The sequence below is a fragment of the Pleurodeles waltl genome, chromosome 4_2 (genome assembly GCF_031143425.1).
Source record: "Pleurodeles waltl isolate 20211129_DDA chromosome 4_2, aPleWal1.hap1.20221129, whole genome shotgun sequence".
NCBI lineage: Eukaryota > Metazoa > Chordata > Amphibia > Caudata > Salamandridae > Pleurodeles > Pleurodeles waltl.
Window position 1 is genome coordinate 652,030,508 of NC_090443.1, and position 20,517 is coordinate 652,051,024.

Consider the following 20,517-nt stretch of genomic DNA (forward strand, 5'->3'; position numbering starts at 1 on the left):
CTGTGGACCCAAATTCTGTACTCAGTAGATGTAGTAATTACTAAACTTAACACAGGTGATGGCTCAGGTGTTATGATGATCTACATTCATTTAACTGGTGAGCTGCATATTAACAAATGGCACGCAGTTTATAAAATGTGACTGCAACCTTTTGTTCACTCAGCCCTTAATCGACTGCATAGCGTATGTTTACTAGATGAGCTCATCAAATCAGGGATACATTGACAGAGCAATGGTCATTCGTGGCCTTTTCTTGGCTGATACATTGTTTTTACATGTGTTAATGCAATATTTGTCATTGATAAAGAACAAAAGTACATGTGCCAGGTTAGATAGAATTGATAGTGAAAAGTGGATTTCTGGTTAATCGTGACATAATAATCTTAGCTGACCACTGCGGCACAGAACTAAGATGTATTTTCCACATGGGCACACAGGCATGGATGTTGCCTTCTTTGGGACCCCGGAGCTTAGACTCAGAGATATTTCAGTTCAGGGAACATACTTTAAAAGGGGCATTTTGTAAACTTGAGCAAGAAGCAAAGCGAAGAGTGTATCAGCCAAGTGATTAGAGTGCAGAGTGGGAAGTGTATGAGCCAGGGCCAGCATTAGGGAGGTACGACCGGTGCAGCTGCGCCTAGTTCTGACTTTCGAGGGGGGACGCTGTTTTTAAAAATAGCTTTTGGGTTTAAAAGTAAGTGAAGTTCCTTGTGTGTCCTGCAGTTTTCAGGAGACACTAAAAGTGTTAACATAACTCTGGTGATTATTGTTCCGGCTGGTAAGAGATTGGAATGTCTAATAGCAGGTTTGACTCATCATAGTAGCACAAAGGGTTGATATGCCTGCTGCAAAGAACGTGTATAATGCAGATCACAGAACTGAGTGTGATTATACTATGAGTACGGCTATTAAAAAATGAAATGTTTGTCATAGAGGGGCCATAGAGATATGTGGAGCACTGCTGGACAATAAGGGAATTCATGGAGAAGGAGGTCATGGGGGTGCAAAACAAGTTTTACACCAGGCACCACTAGCGCTGAAGCTCGCCATGGTATGGGCTGTAGGTGCAGGGAAAATCCAGGACAATTTCAGTCTTGTCAGTGTTCAGCTTCAGACAGTTGGTCATCATCCATTGGGAGGTTTTAGTGATGCAGACACTGAATGCAATGCATATACTGGGTGCTTGTCCAGGAGAGAGAGAAATACTTTAGTGCCATTGCTGTGTTGGCACAGAACAGGAAGGACATTGATGTTATGAGAGTGGATGATGCTGTCCAGAGGGATCATGTGGGTACTCAAAAGTGTCAGGCTTATGGAGGATCGTTTGGGAAGGTGTACTGTGCCAAGCTGACTGACTGGGTCTTTTCAGTCAGAAAGAAGCAGATCCATTGTAGTATGTGCCCTTGAATTCTGATTTCCTATAGGCATTTGATGAGGATGAGTTGGGAGACTGTGGCAAAATCTGCAAGGTCCAAGAGAGTGAGGGTAGCTGGGTCTCCTACTTCCAGATTTATGCAGATGTCATCCGTGGCAGTTATGAGGCCAGTTTTCGTGCTCTCACTGTGTCTGAAACCAGACTGAGTTGTGTGAAAGACTAGATTATGGCTGAGGTATGGAATGAGGCATCTGTTGATGACTTTTTTGAAGACGAGCGGGAATGGTAGCAGACAGATCATTCTGTAGTTGGCTAGCAATAGTGGCTCTGAAGAAGGTTTCTAGCAATTCAAGGACAGTTGTACCTTTCAAAGCATCAGGAAAGGTTGAGGAAGAGGTGGAGGCAATCAGAATGGGTATGAACATGACACTGATTGTTGCAGTCTTGTGGTGTAGGCGTGCTGGAACAGGAGTCTGATGGGGCACCTGAGCAGATGGACTACAGCGTGGCTGTGTTTGTGTCTAGGGTAATGATGGCCTTTGTGGGTAGCAATGGTTTTTTAGATAAGATCAGGAGATGTTTGGTGAGGTCCGACGGGGCTGTTTGCGGGATTAAGTGGATCTGAATGTTGCCGATTTTGTTGCTAAACAATTCAGAGAGAATCCTACAGAGTTCCTGTTTGGTGGTGATGTGTTTAGAGGGTGCCACTGGTGAGGACAAATTATTCACAATCTGAACATTTATTTTCTTCTTTTCGTGCTGACCTCAGTGAAGTCCACCAGAGCTTCCACATCTTTATTTGAAAAGCATGGTGGATGCACATATAACTGAGTGGGTCTTATTTATTTTTGTAAGTGACGTAATGCTAGAATATGCAGAGATATTGAATGTGACATAGTTTTAATCTCATGTGACTATGCATATGCTGAACACATTCAAATATAATGTTCTGCTGGTGCTACTGTAGTGAACTTACAGTCTGCTGGTTGCCCATATTTGACACCTCAGACCACAACAGAGGTACATAAATCTTAAATAAATGTGTCAGGAGGTGTGTTAGACCTGGCATCATTAGGGTGGTCTTACTCCAGACCTTTTGCCTTTACCTCCTGTTTTGTTGCTGCATCTTTTAGTTGGCCTTAGGACTCGGAGCACTTTACCACTGCTAATCAGTTCTAAAATGCAGGTGCTTCTCCCCTAAAACATGGTAACATTGGTGTATCCTCAAATGGCATACTTAATTTATCTATAAGTCCCTTGTAGAGTGGCATACCATATACGCAGGGCCTGTAAATTAAATGCTACTAGTGGGGCCTCAGCACTGATTTTGCCACCCACTTAAGTATGTCTGTAAACATGTCTCAGGCCTGCCACTGCACAGCCTGTGTGTGTAGTCTCACTGCCACCCAGACTTGCCATCTAAAGCCACATGCCAAACCATTAACTCCACTTTTCTTACATATAAGTCACCCCTAAGGTAGGCCCTATGTAGCCCACAAGACAGGGTGCCACGTAAGCAAAAGCAGAACATACACCTTGAAGTTTTTCTTGTCCTAGTAATGAAAAACTCCTAAAGCCATTTTTTATTATTGAGGCCTGTCCCTCTCATAGGTCACCATTGGGAATTCCTTATAAAATCTTTAAGTTGCAATTCCTGATCTGAGAGGAGTAGCTGCATCATGTTTAGTACCATTGGAATGGTAATAACAAATCCTTTTTACTAGTAAAGTCAGATTTATTATTACTATTTTTGAAATGCCACTTTTAGAAAGTGGACATTTCTCTGAACTCCCAGCTCTGTGTGCCTACAGCATCTCTCCAATACATGTCTGGCTTGGGCTAGGTGACACCTACACTTGTGCATTCCCTTCAGACACCCACAACACAGTAACGTGGCTGCATCTTCTTACTGATGGGTCTTTCTGAGGAGGAGGTTGGGAAGGGCTCACATTTATGTTTCAAAGGGTAGTGACTAGAGTTCAAACAAAGGGTCTGATTACCTCCCACTGGCAGTCTGGAGCAAAGGCTGATGTAAAAGGGGGGCATGTGCACTTCACAAGTACTCTTTTGTAGTCACCCCCTACATCAAAGACACTTGCCAGTATAAGTACTGGGTCTCCTGACCTATCAGACAGCTCACTCCTAGATCAAGAAACTCTGCTGGAGTAAGAGCTACTGTGCCAGAAGGACTGGCACATTGCTTTCCTGACTGTAGAACTCCTGTCTCACTTGCTGCCTCACTATACGTGCCCCACACTCCCCTCCTCAAGCTACTGAGAGCAGCCACTACACTCACCTGACCTACACCAGCCCGGCTGCTGCCTCACGACTCCTGCGGGTGGAGCAGTGCCTTGGGATCTGGCAGCCACCCTCCGACCCTGCAGCCAGGAACTTCCACCGTTGCAGCTGGGGCCGTACGTACCAGAGGAGAGGCGCACTCAGCATTGACACAAGCTGGAGCAATGAGACGCTTCGTGCCCGCACCGTAATCTTTCTGCCAGAAGCACTACATACCTTTCCTGCTGAAATTGTGGTACCGTATTCACCCTAAGACAGGCAAGTGCGGATTTACCTCTTACTGGTTCCTTTTTCATTTTTTTGTCCACAACCTCACTCCCCCAGGACAGCACAAGGCTCACAAGGTGCATTAACCGAGGCTCCTCCAACATTTCTGCTTTTCAAATTATTGAGACTATTTGGGAATGTTCCGCTTACTACAACACTGCATTGATTGTACTAGTTGCATTTTTTAAAAGTAATAACTCAAAATCTATTGATTGGATTTTTTAAATAATTTTTTCATGGTTTAAACAGATAAATATTGGCTATTTTCTTCACACATTGCCTTCTAAGTTAAGCCTGACTGTTCTGTACCAAGCTACGAGAGGGTGAGCACAGGAGTCAGTTTGGTGTGTATCTGACTAACCCTGACTAGAGTGGCAACATCTTTGTCTGGCTTAGGTGTACACCATAGCCAACAAGACACCCATTTCTAACAAGGTACCAAATAATTCCTGGCTTTCAGGAAAATGTAACTCATCCCCTCTACAAGAGTAGAGGCGGAAGCCTTACATTAGCTTGGCAATAGTGATGCTGGAAGCCAGCAGTGGATAGCAGCTTTAAGGACTCTGACCAAGTACTTTTCCCACCCCCCCTTAGCATTTCAGAGCAGCTCATTACATTTGCTTACTCCTTGGTAGTTTCACTGTATGGATCTTCTCAACTACTGATAAATGCTTCACAACAGTACACATTTCGATAAAAAATGTTTGATAGCACCACCATGAGGCTGCACGTAAACCCAACCATTCTGGGGATAGTTAACGCTGAAATGTTACTATTAAATATTCATGTATTCTGAATGTTAAATCTGGATAGAAAATGAGTTTACGTAGAAAAAAATACACACATTTGAAAATGTGCCTACTTGAGTGACCATCAATAATCATAAAGAGTACTTATTAACAGCTTATTCATGTAAAATGTTGAGCTTATATTTGGATTCATGTAGTAGTATGTCATATTAACGGGTATGTATTATGTATTTGCTTTATTAATCATAGGCCTTAATTTAGTGAGGTCTTAGGCCTAGTTCCATGTCAAGTTGCATTGCTCAGACGAATTATAAAATGTCTTCTTACAGAATTAAATTGTGATTTTCCATTGCATCGACCAAGGGTTAGTAGCTAGAACTCTTTCCGATGAGAAAATGTTGTGTTAGCTAAGGATACTTTGTATAACTTAGTGTGTGTAAAGACAATGTTCCCAGGAGCGGAGAATGGATGCACTAACAGGAGTATAAGCTGGTACAAAATAGTTACCTGATGAGCTCAATGGCGGGAACAGGAGAAGAAGAGCCAAACATCGACATGTGAACAATGGTTTAGTAAATCCTTAGAATTGAGGTTCTACTTTCATTGGACTAAGGCCCACATTCTGACCCTGGCGATGTCTCACCGCCAGGGCAGAGGGCAGACGAAGCACCGCCAACAGGCTGGCGGTGCTTCCGGGGCATTCTGACCGCGGCGGTAAAGCCGCGGTCAGAAAAGGGGAACCGGCGGTTTCCCGCCGGTTTTCCCCTGCCCCAGGGAATCCTCCATGGGGATTCCGACCCCCTTCACCGCCAGAACCAGGCTGGCGGGAACGGGTGTCGTGGGGCCCCTGGGGGCCCCTGCAGTGCCCATGCCACTGGCATGGGCACTGCAGGGGCCCCCTAACAGGGCCCCAACAAGATTTTCAGTGTCTGACTGCACCCGTCGCACCCCAGCAAATCCGCCGGCTCCATTCGGAGCCGGCTTCATCTTTGCTGGGGCTTTTGAAGATCGCCCGCCGGCCCAGCGGGAAAGTCAAAATGCTCCCCGCGGTCATTTGACCGCGGGGCGGTGTTTGGGCGGTTTCCACCCGCCGGGGTCGGAATGACCCCCTAAATGTTATTGTATGTTTCTTTGACCAATAGCAATGTGGGAAGTAGATTTAGGGAATCCAACTTAGCCAGACTGCACCGATAAAGAGAGGCCATTCTCCCCGTACCATCCTGAGAGGATACTTATTATTCTTTCTGAACTGCATGAAGAGACATTTCCTATCTAGAACTTTCATGCTGAACTCTGATGCTTTGCTGACCGAACAGATGTCCAGTTGACGAAGACAGTCGCAGCTTGTTGAACCATACTGAGGCCAGGTATAAGACAATGTTACTGATTGTTAAGTCTATTTGTTTTTGTCCTTAGGTACCAACCACTAATTTTGATAGAACCATAGTTAGATGTTTTTCCAAAATTGTGTTGATTTAATTATTTTACATAAAGCCCAAAAATGCTGTTCCAATCTAAAGGCTAGTTAGGATACTCACTGAGTGTGCCCTGCTAAATATTACAACAGTTGATGTCTTTTCTTTGCTGAATCTAAATGTATACCATTTTTTTGTGCAGTTATTTGTGCTATTAATTTGTACTGTAACCTTAGAATGCGTTGTGATCCAAGCGTTGATTAAATTAAGATTCTTTAGAAGATTAGGTCAACCTGTATGGTTTCTGTATGCTCATAATTTGTTTTTGAGACTAAGCTGTATGATATTAGCATTGTTAATATAGGGAAATAAACATTCTAACTTTCACATAAAGGTGTATTTATTCATGGTCAAGGGGTCATGGTGCGTGGAAATTACTGACTCCAAAGATTATTGATGTTATTGATTGATATTGTTATTGATTTGTACAGGAACTGAGTTTATGGTGGAAACTACTCTAAGCACAGTCAAAATGTCCACTGAACCTCTAATCCGTCACCTTATAAACTAATGATAAATAACCAAATAAGGTCAGGCGCAGTAACAGTGATGGTAGCAGAGTATGAGGGTTAGCCTTCTTAAGAGCCAATCATTAATGCCCGGTACATGACTAGTCCCCTAAAGAGAAAATAATTCACAGAAAGTTTGGATTTTCAGATTCAATTAATCAAAGTGGAGAGAAAATGTATCCCTAAATACTTAGAATGATTTTCCCAGAACCTTGGAGCTTGTCAATGATTGTTTGAGGATGTTTTCAGCGTTCTAGTGACAGTTTGAATGAAATAGGTTTTGCGCTTGCACAGTTTATGCAAATCGCAGGTGAATTGTGATATTTGTGAGGGTTTAGGCAGTTTGCATACTCCAAATGAAGGTGTAGAAGTGTGCGTACTCTGAAGTGTGAGAGTAAGGAAGTTGTGGAACTTCACATGTGCTTGGCTCTTTGTGTTAAAAAAATTGTCCACGTGGTTTTTGGTATACGGGCCCTGCAAGGTCTTATACTCAGGAGTATATTGAAAAGTGCATGAGTCACTTGGTTCTGTTGTAATTTGTCTGGTTTAATAGGCCAATAGGATGTGGTTGACAAGTCATAGTGTGAGTCAAAGGAAGTGAAAAAACTTTTCGACTGAGATCTGGTGAGTTCTATGTGCACCAGGACAGACCCACTGATCAGTTGAGAGTAAAATATGTGCGTCGAATTTTGCTTGCAAATCAGGAAAACTGAGAAAGAAGGAGTAACTGCTACAGTGAAACGCCGTCAGTGAAAAACCCATAAGGTTTCTGAAGCGATTGTGTTACCCTACCTGTAGAAAACAGAAAAATTAGGTTTTGATTTTGTTTAGTGCTTGCAATAATTTTGCATTCGTTGAGTGTGAATCTGAGTTTAGGAGGACAAGCCACAAGACTTTGTCACCCGCTGTACATGTGAGTGTGATGTCACTGGAGCCGTGCTGGGATAGGTTGGGTGGTGATGAGGGTCGTGCACGGATTGGCAGACAACCATGAAGTGCAATTGGTTGAGGAGGTTGGCAAAAAGGATTCTTGGATTGAAAGTTACTCCCTGACTTGATATAAAATAACAGAAAGGTCACAGTAATGACATTTTTCAAAGCTTTGAAGAGTGCCTCAAGGGGAGATATGTACATTACAATGAGTGTAGGAGATATTGCAGCATCAGAAGGTACACCTGCTTACATTGTAATTGAAGAAAAGGGTGCTGCTCCATGTCTTTGGCTGAAACAATGGTGCAAAGTGACAGAGAAAGATGGAAGTTTAGCAGTTTCTGCCCATGGAACATTTAATTTGAGGAGCTTAGAGAATATGAATAGGGTGCTATATGATCTCAAGCCCACTCCAAGACCAGCACAGTTCGAGGCATTAACAATCTTGGAATTAGTAGCCAGACAGCAACAGTAACAGAAGTTTGAGAGGAGGAGTAAAAAGACAGAAAAAATATTAGCGGAAGCTAGATGGGACAGCGATCAGACATTTTGGAGAACCGAAACTTTACAGGGGATTCAATTGTTTCCTGCAATTACACAGGAAAGCGAGAGAGAAGAAAGGAAAGCTACCAGAAAGACAAACAAAAACCCCTACTAGAGTAGGGAGAGGAGATCCAAAGAGTCTGGGAGATTTTTAACACTCAAGGAAGAATCAGATGATGACAAGTTTATTTTACAGTTACTAAGAAATCGTCCCCCACTATATGCAGCACAAGAGAGTGGTCCGAGCACTAGTGTAAACCCTTCAGCACTGACACCCGTTAACATGACAACGAATTCAGTGCAGATTAATCCTAGCTTGACACAGAGCCCTATGCAGAGCAGTCTTAATCTAGCTACTACATCAACAGGTCAAAATAAGATGCCACAGCTGAATGTTCTGAGAATTTGCCCTGATTTACCCACTGTGAAAACTGCCACAAACTTAATAGTGCCAACAGGACAGGTTTTCCTGAAAACGACATTGGTTCAGACAGATCCAACTCCACTCTTACTGCCTCAAGTGCAGACACAAGCAATGCCAAAGTACACTCCTATAACAGAGACACAGGCAGATATGTCCGTACTAATGAGTCAGAATATGGGAATTATGCACCCACAGAACCCGAACGTTAGACCAAGCCCAGATGCTGTATCTGTACTTGTCACTATTGGTTCTGCCATACCTTTGTTTGCACAGGGAAATAACAGTGCAAATGGACAGGGAGTCCTGAGTCAAAATTCAATGAGGAGAGGACTCAATGAGGATACCCGAATGGTCTCTCCTGTGGGACAGACCTTTGACGAACAGGATCATTGTTGGACTTTAGTCCATTCGGAGTTCCTCCAAATACGGGAACAAGGTCAAACATCAGTCGTAGCCTGGAGATACTGACACTGCGGTCTCCAAAACCAACTGTACAACCATTGCCAAATACCCAGCCCAACAACATTTTGCTGAAATTTGACAGCCCAACAATTGACTGAATGGTTTGGCAAGCTGAATACCCTGCAGAGTGCTCCTAGGACAGAGGAGTACTTGAACTATACTAGATGAGGGATGGAAGCGGGTGAGCTTATTGAAGGAACTATGGGTATGAACAGACTTGAATCCTACACCAAAGCAGAATTGAGATACTTGTGCCCAAAAATTACAAGAGAAGCAAGCGAGATGCATCAGAAGCTAGCAGACTTAGCAGAGATACAGCATAGAAATAGAGAAAACAAAACACTTAAAGAGAAGTTACAGGTTAGATTTTGACTCAAAGAATTTTGAACACATGAGATCTGCAGGAATGAAGGCACATCTTAGGAAGTCAATTCAAAGTGTACAGAAATGGGGAGCGTTAGACAAGAAGGAAGGCAGATGGGTAAAGAAGAGAGAGAAAAGGAAAAGGGATTCTGCCAATCTTACTGCGAAAGTGCAGCAGGGTGAAGATCCAGTAAAAATTTTACCAATGAGAGAGATCCCAGGAGGAAACTTTGTCCATGTCCCTTGGAGTAGAAGTGACATTCTGTCCTTTCCAAATGATTATCTAAGATTGAGAGAGAAACCAGTAGAATGGTACCAGTAGACTGACCGGTTCGTGAAACTTGCAAAATGCCTGTGGGAGGATTTGAATACTCTGTTAGAGATAGTAGTTCCAGCAGATTATGTATGGAGTGCAAGAGGAGTATATATTGGTCAATAAAGGAACCAGAGAGAGATCCGATTACAGATACACCATCTCCTGAGGTAACGAAATACTACTATAAAGTGATTGAATTTTTTAAAACGAGAATTTCACACAAAAACATTGACTGACAGAGAATAGAGAGAACAGCCAAAGAAGCGAAAGAATCAATACAAGCGTATTAAGAGAGATTGTTGCAGGCGTTTAAGCACTACAGTGGTACAGAAACCATTAAGCTGAAAGGCATGATTAATTTTGTGTTAGATTTGTGGAAGGATCGAAACCTGAAATTAGCCAGATGGTTAAGAGTCATTTGATATGCTGGCAAGCAAAGCTGATTGATAAGGTATTGCAGTATGCAAAGTACTGTAGTGATGTGATTGAGTTAAAGAAAAGGCGATGGTGATGCAGATCAGAGTGGCACAAGCAAGGATGGAGGGACATTTTCCATGGTAGCAGCAACAGCAGGGAAATGTGGTATTTCAAAATCAGGTGCGACGTAGAGGTCTTGGAGGAGTGGAAACGGAAACCGTAGTCCCGATTTGGGTACTGTAGTGGTTCAGAGTGATTTACAGGAAATGAAGAGATTGTTGCCTTGTCACGCTTGTTGAGGGATCATACATTGGAAGCATGAGTGTCTGATGATGGTACAGGAAGGTGTCATTCAGTAAACAAGTGACATCAATTTGTTCCAAAATATGAGAGGACCAAGAATGAGAGGTCATAATAATTTTTTTCAAAACAATGTGAATCAAATGAAAAATTTTCAAACAATGCAGCAGGTGTAAATGCCACGCGTACAGATGGCACAGTCACAGCCAATGCAAGAGCAGGTTCAAATGTTACATAAACAGCAAATCCAAATACCTCAACCCCCATATTGAGCAGCAGCAGGTGATGCTTCCTCAACAGGTCAGAAGTTTAACCAGAGTAGTAAAACTGTACACCAATTTCTGTTACACAGTGAGAATGGAATAAATGATGATTGGGTGAGAGGGAGCGCGGATGAAGAGAAATGTGAGCTTGCAGCTTCTTTGGAAGTAGATTAGAAAGGTCCATATGTGAAGGGAAAAGTTATAGGTCATATAGTTTCATTCTTTGTTGACACAGGAGCTACACACTCTACAGTGAGAACTGCACAGGTTCCAAACCTGCTCCTTTCAGGGAAAACAGTCCAGATTTAGGAGTGGCAAAACAGTATTTGACCAACCCAATTACAGAACAAGTTCAGGTTAAGATTGGCAACTTTAAAGGATTACACAAATTTGTAGTCTGTGATTTAGGTCCAGTATTCCTACTGGGAAGGGACTTGCTGTGTAAAACAAGATGCTAGATTACTTGCTCAAATGATGGAACTGAGATACAGAAGAACAGTGATGATGAGGATGACCCAGCTCTAGAGACAGAGTGTGAAATAATAAATGAGGAGTACTACTACTGATTAGTTTCTTTCCAGTTTTCACAGTGAAGGATCTTCCTTCTGACCTGCAAGGAACAGTTAAAGAGAGAGTGTGGGATTTGATAGGGCCTGATAAAGGGAGTTGAGCCAGTTAGAGTTCTGGTAAAGCCGAACACAATTTTCCCCAGATTCCCAAGTACCACATGACATAGGACATTATTGAAAAGGTTGCTCCCATAATTGCAAAACTTGTAAACCAAGGGGATTTGAAAGAAGTGTTGAGCAGTCCATGCATTTATTCGATAATGGGATTGAGAAAGCCCTGTGGGAAAGTTCAGATTGTCCAGGATTTGAGAAAAATAAATGACATTGAGATCAAATGTTGTCCTGTAATGCCAAATCCAGCCATGATTTTGTTTCAGATTTCATGCGATGCTGAATGGTTTACCATCACAGACGTGCCACAAGTCTTCTTTTCTGTGCCTCTTCATGATGAAAGTCAATTTCTCTTCTGTTTCAAATTTTTAGATTGAGTTTACTGTTGGTGTAGAATCTCAAAGGTTTTCAGAATCACCGTCCATATTCAACCAGATCTTGAAAAATAACTTGGAGTCATTGGAAATGCCTTTCCAATCAAAATTGGTACAGTGCATTGATGATTTGTTGATTGCATCCAAAACGAAGGAAACATGGCATGATTGACTTACTGAAGCATTTGGAAAGGAATGGGCATAAACTGCCCCCAATCAAATTGCAATACTATAGGAAAGAAGTGAAATATCACCAGAGTGAGAAGTGGATCAGAAAAATATCCAGAGAAAGGGTCACAGCCATATTGCAGATGAGTCCCCGAGCCACAGAGAGAGATGTTAGGATGTTTTTGAAGATGGTAGGGTGCTGTCACAAATGGATTCCCAACTTTTTAGTCATTTCAAAGACTTTGCAGAAGCTGACTCACAAAGAAATCACTATCCCCTAGTGCTAGATCTAGTGTGTATGAAAGCATTTTCTGATTTGAGAGAGAGTTTATCCAAAGCCGCGGCTTTGGGAATGCCTGACTACACAAAACCCTTCATGTTGTTCTGTAATGAGCGTGATGAGTGTTCTTTGTCTGTTTTGACTCAAGTCTATGGAGGTGAAAACCGCCCAGTAGCATATTTTTTAGCTACTTTTGACCCAGTTGCAGGAGCTTTACCAGGTTGTTTGCGTTCAGTCGCTGCGGTTGGACCGAGCCTTGCATAGTGTGAAGGTGTTGTGATGGGACATCCACTGACTGTTATGGTCCCTCACTCTATTTAAGTTTTGCTCACATAAACCAAGAAACAATACCTGACAGGTGCCAGGCTGACTCATTATGAAACGGGCATCCTGGGGTCCCCTAATGTGCCACTAAAAAGATGTACAGTGCTTAACTTGGCAACTTTTCTCCCAAATGAGAATGCTGAAATTGAACAATTGGAAGATATTGAGTATGATTGTCTTGGAGTAACTGATTTGTGCACAAAACCGAGACCTGATATTAGAGACACCCAATTGGAAGAAAATGACTAAGTTATCTATGTTGATGATTCCTGTCTAAGGGACAATACTGGAATACTGAGAGCAGGATATGCTTTGTGCACAAATTCTGGTACCCTTGAAGCATCCTTGCCTTGAGGAGTATACTCTGCACAAGTAACGGAACTGGTAGCCCTTACTAGAGCATGTCATGTTTTAGCACAGCTTAAAGTTACCATCTACACGTATAGCCAGTATGGATTTGGAATAGTGCAAGATTTTGGCTAGTTGTGATCTCAGAGAAATTTCCTGACCTCTTTTGGTTCACCATTTAAGAAATGGTGGGAGAATTCAAGAGTTGGTGCAAGCTATCCAAATGCCTGAAAAGATTGCTATGGTGAAATGCAGTGCACATCTGAAATCACAAGATTTTATGTCAATGGGAAATGGATATGCATATCATGCCGTGAGGTTTTGCACATTGAAATGTATATCATTCAAGGATAAGTGGGAATTGTTACCTGAGGAAGGTGAAATATGTCCAAATTATGCATAACATGTTATAAATACCTTGGAAGAGCTGAGAACACTTCAAAATAATGTTGATAGGGAGGAAAAATGGTCATGGGTCAAAATGAAATGTGTACAATGACAGGATGAACTGAGGATTTTAGAAGAGGGTCAATTAGTACTGCCAAACAGTTTGTTGACTCAAATAGTTAGATATTGTTATGGTCAAGTGCATGTTGGGAGGGATGCAATGATTCAATTGTTCAAGCAGAATTGGTACAATCCAAAGCTAAGACAAGTTGCTGAAGCCGTTTGCCATTGTTGCATCATTTGTCAACAAATGAACGTGGGAAAAGGGACAGTGATCAATTTGAGCCACATTGGAAGAGCAGGAGGCCCATTCAGCAGAATGCAAAGGTGCCTGTAGGTGGAGGATTGAGATTTGTGTTAGTGATTGTCTGCATCTTTAGTCATTGGATTGAAGCTTATCCTGCATGAAGAAATGACAGCCTCACAGTAGCGAAATTACTGCTTAGGGGACTGATACCACGTTTTGGGTATCCGATCTATTTAGAATCAGGTAGAGGAAGTCACTTCAACAATGAAGTAGTTAAATTACTATGTGGAGCCTTAAACATTGAGCAGAAGTTGTATTGTAGTTACTGCCCTGAATCATCAGGACTGGTGGGACAGATGAATGGTACCTTGAAATCAAGAATGACGAAAATGTATGCGTCCACAAATCTGAAATGGCCCGACACATTACAGTTAGTTCTGATGACAATGAGAAACACACCTGACAGGAAGACAGGATTGTCACCGAATGAGATCCTCATGGGCAGAGCAGTGAGGTTGCCAGCGGTTCCTGCAAATGCTCTTGTGAACATAACATATGATATGGTGTTGGACTACTGCAAGGGTCTGGCTTATGTGGTTCGCTCTTTCTCTCATCAGGTGGAAGCCACCACACTGCACCCATCTAAAGATCAAGGACACAACCTGGGATCAGGTGACTGGGTTATGATCAGAAAACACGTGAGAATGACGTGATTGTAGCCTCGGTGGAAAGGCCCTTTCCAGGCAGTTTTGATCACTACCACAGCTATAAAGTGTGCTGGAGTTCCGAACTAGATCCACGCAACCCATACAAGAAAAATAGCATGTGCTCTGGGCAATGAAGAGGAGTTGTGGAGAGTACCAACAATGACCAGACCAAATTCAGAGCCAGAAAGAGGAGAAAGAGGATCTGAGCAAACTGAGAACTGTTCAGCCACTCCTGTGAGAGGCGAAGGAGAAGACCTACAGGAAAGTGACAGTGAGCCAATCTCAATTGAGGTACTAGGAGAGTCTAGTCAGAGGAGGGCTCTCCCAGAACTAGACAATTTTGAGAGACAAACAGAACAAATGACAGACCCGAGAGGGAAGGAGTTGAGGCAGATCGAAACCAATGTGGTCTGACTCCTCCTGAACCAGTTGCAAGAAGAAGTTACAAGTTCGACACTGAAAAGAGCATTGGCAAAAGGTCCACTGAAAGGACATAAGTGGCCAGAATCACAATCAAAGAGAAAGGAAGCAGTTACAGTGACAACTATTGAAGAGGAAGTAGATACAACAAGGAGAGAAGATCTGAGTGAAGGAGCGTTAAATGGAGATTGAAATTTGAAAAGAAAGAGAACAGCAAGTCGAAGGTAGGCTGGTCCTGAATGGTCATATGCAACAACAAGTGAATGGCAAAGACATTTTTGGTGTTTTTGTTTTGATCAAGACATTGCAGGTTAAAGTGTTGGCACTTAAAGGAAACCAATGAACTAAACTGTTAAAACCAAAAGCTGAGAAAAGAAGTACAAAGAAAAAGAGACTGTTGAAAGTAACTGGAAAAGTCTTTTGATAACCTGATTTGGCAAAGTAACCTGATTTGACAAGCTGCTAAACCGATTTTGACAACTTTATTGATTTTGACAAAAGGATCCTGAAAGTAAGACTGAAAGCTGTAAATAACTGCTGAAAGAAGATTGAAGATTTTGTTTTTGATTTTTGCAGCATAGTTACTATTTTTTTTCTCTTCTACTTTCTGATTCTTTACAGATCATGAGTAACCATGGCCAGTAGGGTAGGAAGAATAGGTGCTGTAACTACATGAGTATTGGTTTGGCGATCATGTGCATGATATTCAGCCTGCTCTTGATTGTGGGAATGACTGTTCTTGACAAGAATAAAATTAACCATACTTCAGCTTTAGAAACGACTACAGCACTCACAGAAATAGAGAAGTTCAAGTTAGACTAGACATATAGGCACGTAGACAATGCACAAGGAGAACTTTATTCTAATGTTTTCTATTGCTTATTGAGTAAGTATGTTGAGACAATGGATGCAAGACATTGTTATGTTTGCATGCAGATTCCTTCATCAAAGAAGGAGTTACCTATCATAGTTTGCTCCCCATTTACGGGATAAATTGTAGTCTGTTACTAACAAAATTCTGTAACCAAGAATACATACAGTATTCTATTCCAATTCTGTGTTTGATTGGACCTATAATTAAGTACCTGAGTAGAGTAACTAAGCAGAGCAGCATAGAGCTAGTGAGAGGATTCTTTGAGCCTACATAAAATTTTGGCATGGCTTATGCGCACAGGAACAATCTGACGTGTTTGCTTACACATTAGAAAAGAGCTTCTTAGATCAGACAGACGACAAGAGAAAGGCATTAAAGGAGATAATAGAAAAGGGCTTAGATAAAAGGACTTTTAGAAATGATTATGCATTTAGTGAAATAAAGACACAAGAGAGGTTAGCTTTAAATGCGCAACACATCGGAAAGCTTTGTATAGATAGTCCAAAATCTAGAACTGACATGTTGTTTGTCGGGCCGAGCAAATGTATACATATGTTTTTGTTTCAGAATAAGTTGACATTTATGTTGAATGGACAGGATCTAGCGATTCCTGGAATTTATTACATCTGTGGGCCAAATGCTAATTATTGTCTTCCAAGAGTATGGTATGGCGCATGTTACTTAGGGATAGTTTTCCCAAAGATATTCCAACTTAATGACGTGAAAAGATTACCGAAGATGACTGAATTACATCACGTTAAATAAAAGAGAGAGTCTCCCTCTATTATAGTGGGAGATATATTTAGAGCAATGATGGATTCAAATGTTGTCTACTATTGTGGATTACATGTTGAAAACATTTTCAGGAGACATGATCCTAATGGATACAGAAATGGCTGCAGTAAGATCTATGGCTTTTAAGAACCACCTTGCGTTAGAAATTCCTTCAGCAAAAGATGGCAGAGTTTACAAAATACTGAATTCGGAGCATTGTTATTAATATATTCCTTATAATAGCAAAGAAATTAGACTCTTACTTACAAATCTGACTAATGAAAATGCTATTTTGAAAGAGTATAAAGAACCAGGTGTTAGGGAGAAAGTTGACAAAGGATTTGCTTCAGTGGGACATTGGCTCAGCAACATTGGGAAAGGGATAATATTGAAAATAATACAAGGGACATTGATTATTGTGATTTGCACAATTGGAGCATTGGAAATATGTAAATTGTATCATGTGATTAAATCAAAGAAAATGAAAAATGATCAGAGGAAGGAAGAGATAAAAATTGAAAAAATTGTTTAGGGAAAATTCAGGGAGGGAACAATTAAAAGGATAGAAATTACAAATTTTAGCTGAAGTGAAAATATGTGTGGGAAGATGTAAATGTGATGACATTTAGTCATCAGAGGAGGGATTATAAACTAATGATAAATAACCAAATAAGGTCAGACGCACTAACATGATCAGGGTAGGACTGTGTGTGATGCACAGCTCTGGACAGTGAACTCCAATCATACTGCCTTCTATGGCTTATTTTTATCTGTGGTCCTCTTTATGGCAAGAGTGTCACACCATGTAAGGTGACTAGAAGGCACGCCGTGTTCATGGAAATGTGCAGTGAATCTCTTGTAAACCAATAAATGTTATACTATAGAGTTCAGAGGTACCCTATCTCCCCTGCTTCACAGCTGCAGCTATTTTAGGCCAGAATTTTAACTGCAAAAAGGAAGTCACTACAGAGGACAGAGTGGGTGGCTCTGGAGGGATGAGTCAAGAGAGGAGATGGGGAATAAGCACCTGGGTTCTGGTTTCCTTGTTCACATCTTTCTACTGGTGATCAAGAATGGCCATCTATGAGGTCTGTCCAAAGATTCTCAATGTCTCTTTTCTAAATTTTCTTGATGCAGTAATATAACTGATGTCAGTCTACTTGCAAAACACTGACACACACACACAGACACACAGGCACACATAGACACAGACCCACACCTGTTTATCATGGCATGGACTTTTAGGGTTTGTGGTGTTACTTCCCTATGTTAGTTTGAGCCAAGGTTCTGAGACAAAGAGATATCTGTGCTACTAATTGTTTTCTGATCATCATAACTGACCAGTTATTGTATTGTTGCTTATGAATCAGGCAGAGGTGGGCAGATCTAAGTATCAGCATAACCACCACTCATGCTGGGAGAAAACCTATCATAAGAAAAATAAGGGAACTACCAGGATTCCTCTGATTCACAAACTTCTAAGATGTTGCCCAAGAAAGGTTTACCTTCTGGGATGTCTAAGACTTATACAAAAAATCAGCAAATACTTTGCAAACATACTGAAGTGAAAACTGACACTGCATCCACAATCAGTCAAAAGGGGATTGAGTGAATGCAAACAAAAAGAAAGGCCCTCTTTACAACCCTGGCGGTTGGTAATAAAGCGGCAGCAATACCGCCAACAGGCCGGCGGTAATAAATATGAAATTATGACAATGGCGGAAACTGCTCACACAGACAGCCACTTTAACACACCGACTGCCAGGGTGAAATCAACAGGCATCACGGCGGTAACCGCCTGCAGCCAGGTGGAAGACAATGTTCTGCCCATTGTATTATGACACTCCAATCTGCCACCTTTTCCGGGGCGGTACCAACAACATCAAAAGCCTGGTGGAAACACTGCACAGAAGGGGAACGCCTCACCTCTGGAAATTCAAGGAAGAACCATGCCACCATGGAGCCCGAGTTGCATGTGTTCCCCATGCTCTTCTACCTTCTGCTCCACTATGACACCAGTGCCAGCGAAGACGACCACGGTACTGCTGCCAAGAACACAGGGGAAAGAGGAGGAAAAAGAGAGTGACACATACATGCAACACCCCCACCCCCAACACCATACACACAAGCAGATGCACAAACATTTCATATGCACCCTGTACCCCTCAGGAATAATGCAGGGACATAATTTGTTGATTAAAGTGAGTGTAATAAGATAAATATAGTAGCAATGCTTGAATCCAAATCAACAAGTATATACATATTTACAAATGTATGGACTCTTCCCAGTCCTCAATGTCTGTGGGCCACAGGGCCACATCACATAGTCAAAGGCCCCACCTCACTCCTGCAACAACACAGAGAGAACACTGCAGGGGCATAAGGTCAAAAATAGCCAGGCACCTCAGAGGGACAGGGAATGGGGGGGCACCTCAGCCGGAAGATGGTACAACACCACTGGTCCTGGGAAGTGCAAGGCCACAGTCTCTCAAGTGGGTGACTTGCCCACAGGCTCTGGAGGGGGCAACGTGCCCTGTGCTTGGTCCTGGAGAGTGCAAGGCCACAGACTCTCAAGTGGATGACTTGCCCACTGGTTCTGGAGAGGGCATTGTGCCCAGTGAGCTTCAGCCTGTGGAGGATGGGGTGAGTGGATGGCTTCTTCCACTGGTTATGGAGGGGGCATTGTGCCCAGTGAGCCTCATCCTGTGGAGGATGGGGTGAGTGGATGGCTTCTTCCACTAGTTTTGGAGGGGGCACAGTGCCCAGTGAGCTTCATCCTGTGTAGGATGGGGTGAGTGGATGGCTTCTTCCACTGGTTCTGTAGTGGGCATTGTGCCCAGTGAGCCTCATCCTGTGGAGGATGGGTTGAGTGGATGGCTTATTACACTGGTTCTGGAGGGGGCATTGTGCCCAGTGAGCTTAGTTCTGTGGAGGATGGGGTGAGTGGATGTCTTCTTCCACTGGTTCTGGAGGGGGCATTGTGCCCTGTGATGCAGATCTTGGGGAGTGCAAGGTCACAGTCTCTCACCTGGGTGTCAGGCCCACAGGACTTGCTAGGGCCAGGCAGCGCAACAGCCCATGGATGCAGGACTACACACTGTCTGCCAGTGGTGACGGCTGCCCAGTGGTGGTAGTGGTGGTGCTGCTGGTGGAGCTGGCAGTGGTGGGTGAAGGCTCCTGCCCTTCCCCTGCAGTCTCGGATGGCTGCCCACTGGGGCTGCTGCTGCTGGCAGTGGTGCTGGTGGTGGTGCAGGTGGCAGTGCTGGCAGTGGTGGGGGGAGCACGGACGGCTGCCCACTGTGGCTGCTGCTGCTGGCAGTGGTGCTGGTGGCGGTGGAGGTGGCAGTGCTGGAGGTGGTGGGGGGAGGATCCAGCCCTTCCCCTGCAGCCTCGGATGGCTGCCCATTGGGGATGCTGCTGCTGGCAGTGGTGCTGGTGGCAGTGCAGGTGGCGGTGCTGGCAGTGGTGGGGGAGGTTGCAGGCCTTCCCCTGCAGCCTCGTATGGCAGCACCACCATGGTTGGTGGTGGGGGCTCCGACTGAGTCCCTGCACCAGGCCCCTTGTCTCTACTGCCTGCTGTTGCAGGCCCCTTGACCCTCCTTCCTGCAGCTGGTGCTGCCTCCCTGCCCTTCCGTCCTGCAGCTGGGGCTGTCTACTTGCCCTTCCTTGATGCACTTGGCGCTGGCACCCTGTCCATCTGCCTGGCTGGTGGCCAGTATCCTTTCCCACCTTGAGTAGTTGGGGACACTACTGTGCCCATGGACTAGGTGGCTGAGGTGCTTGCCTGGGGTTTGACCGCCCTGACGTGAGGGACGAGGGGGGAGGGAAGAGGTCAATGGTGGAGAGGAAAAGCTTCTTAGGGACATTGGGGTGGGAAGTGGGAGATGGTTCGGGAGTGGAAGAAGAGGGAGTGGTGGTAGCAGGTGTCTGTCTGCTGTGTCTGGGTGCAGGTGCATGGGCTGGATGCTGTTGTGAGGTGGATGGCTGTTGGGTGGCTGAATGCTTGCGTTTGTGTACTTTGAGAGGAGGGGGCAGAGACACAGTGGGAGAGGACACAGGGGAGGTGTGCATGGAAGTGGGGGTGGTGACTACCAGTGAGGAGCGTGTGCTGTTAGGTGTGCTGGCGATGGGGGTAGTGGATGAGGATGTAGTGCATGCAGGTGTGAGTGGAGATGAAACTGGG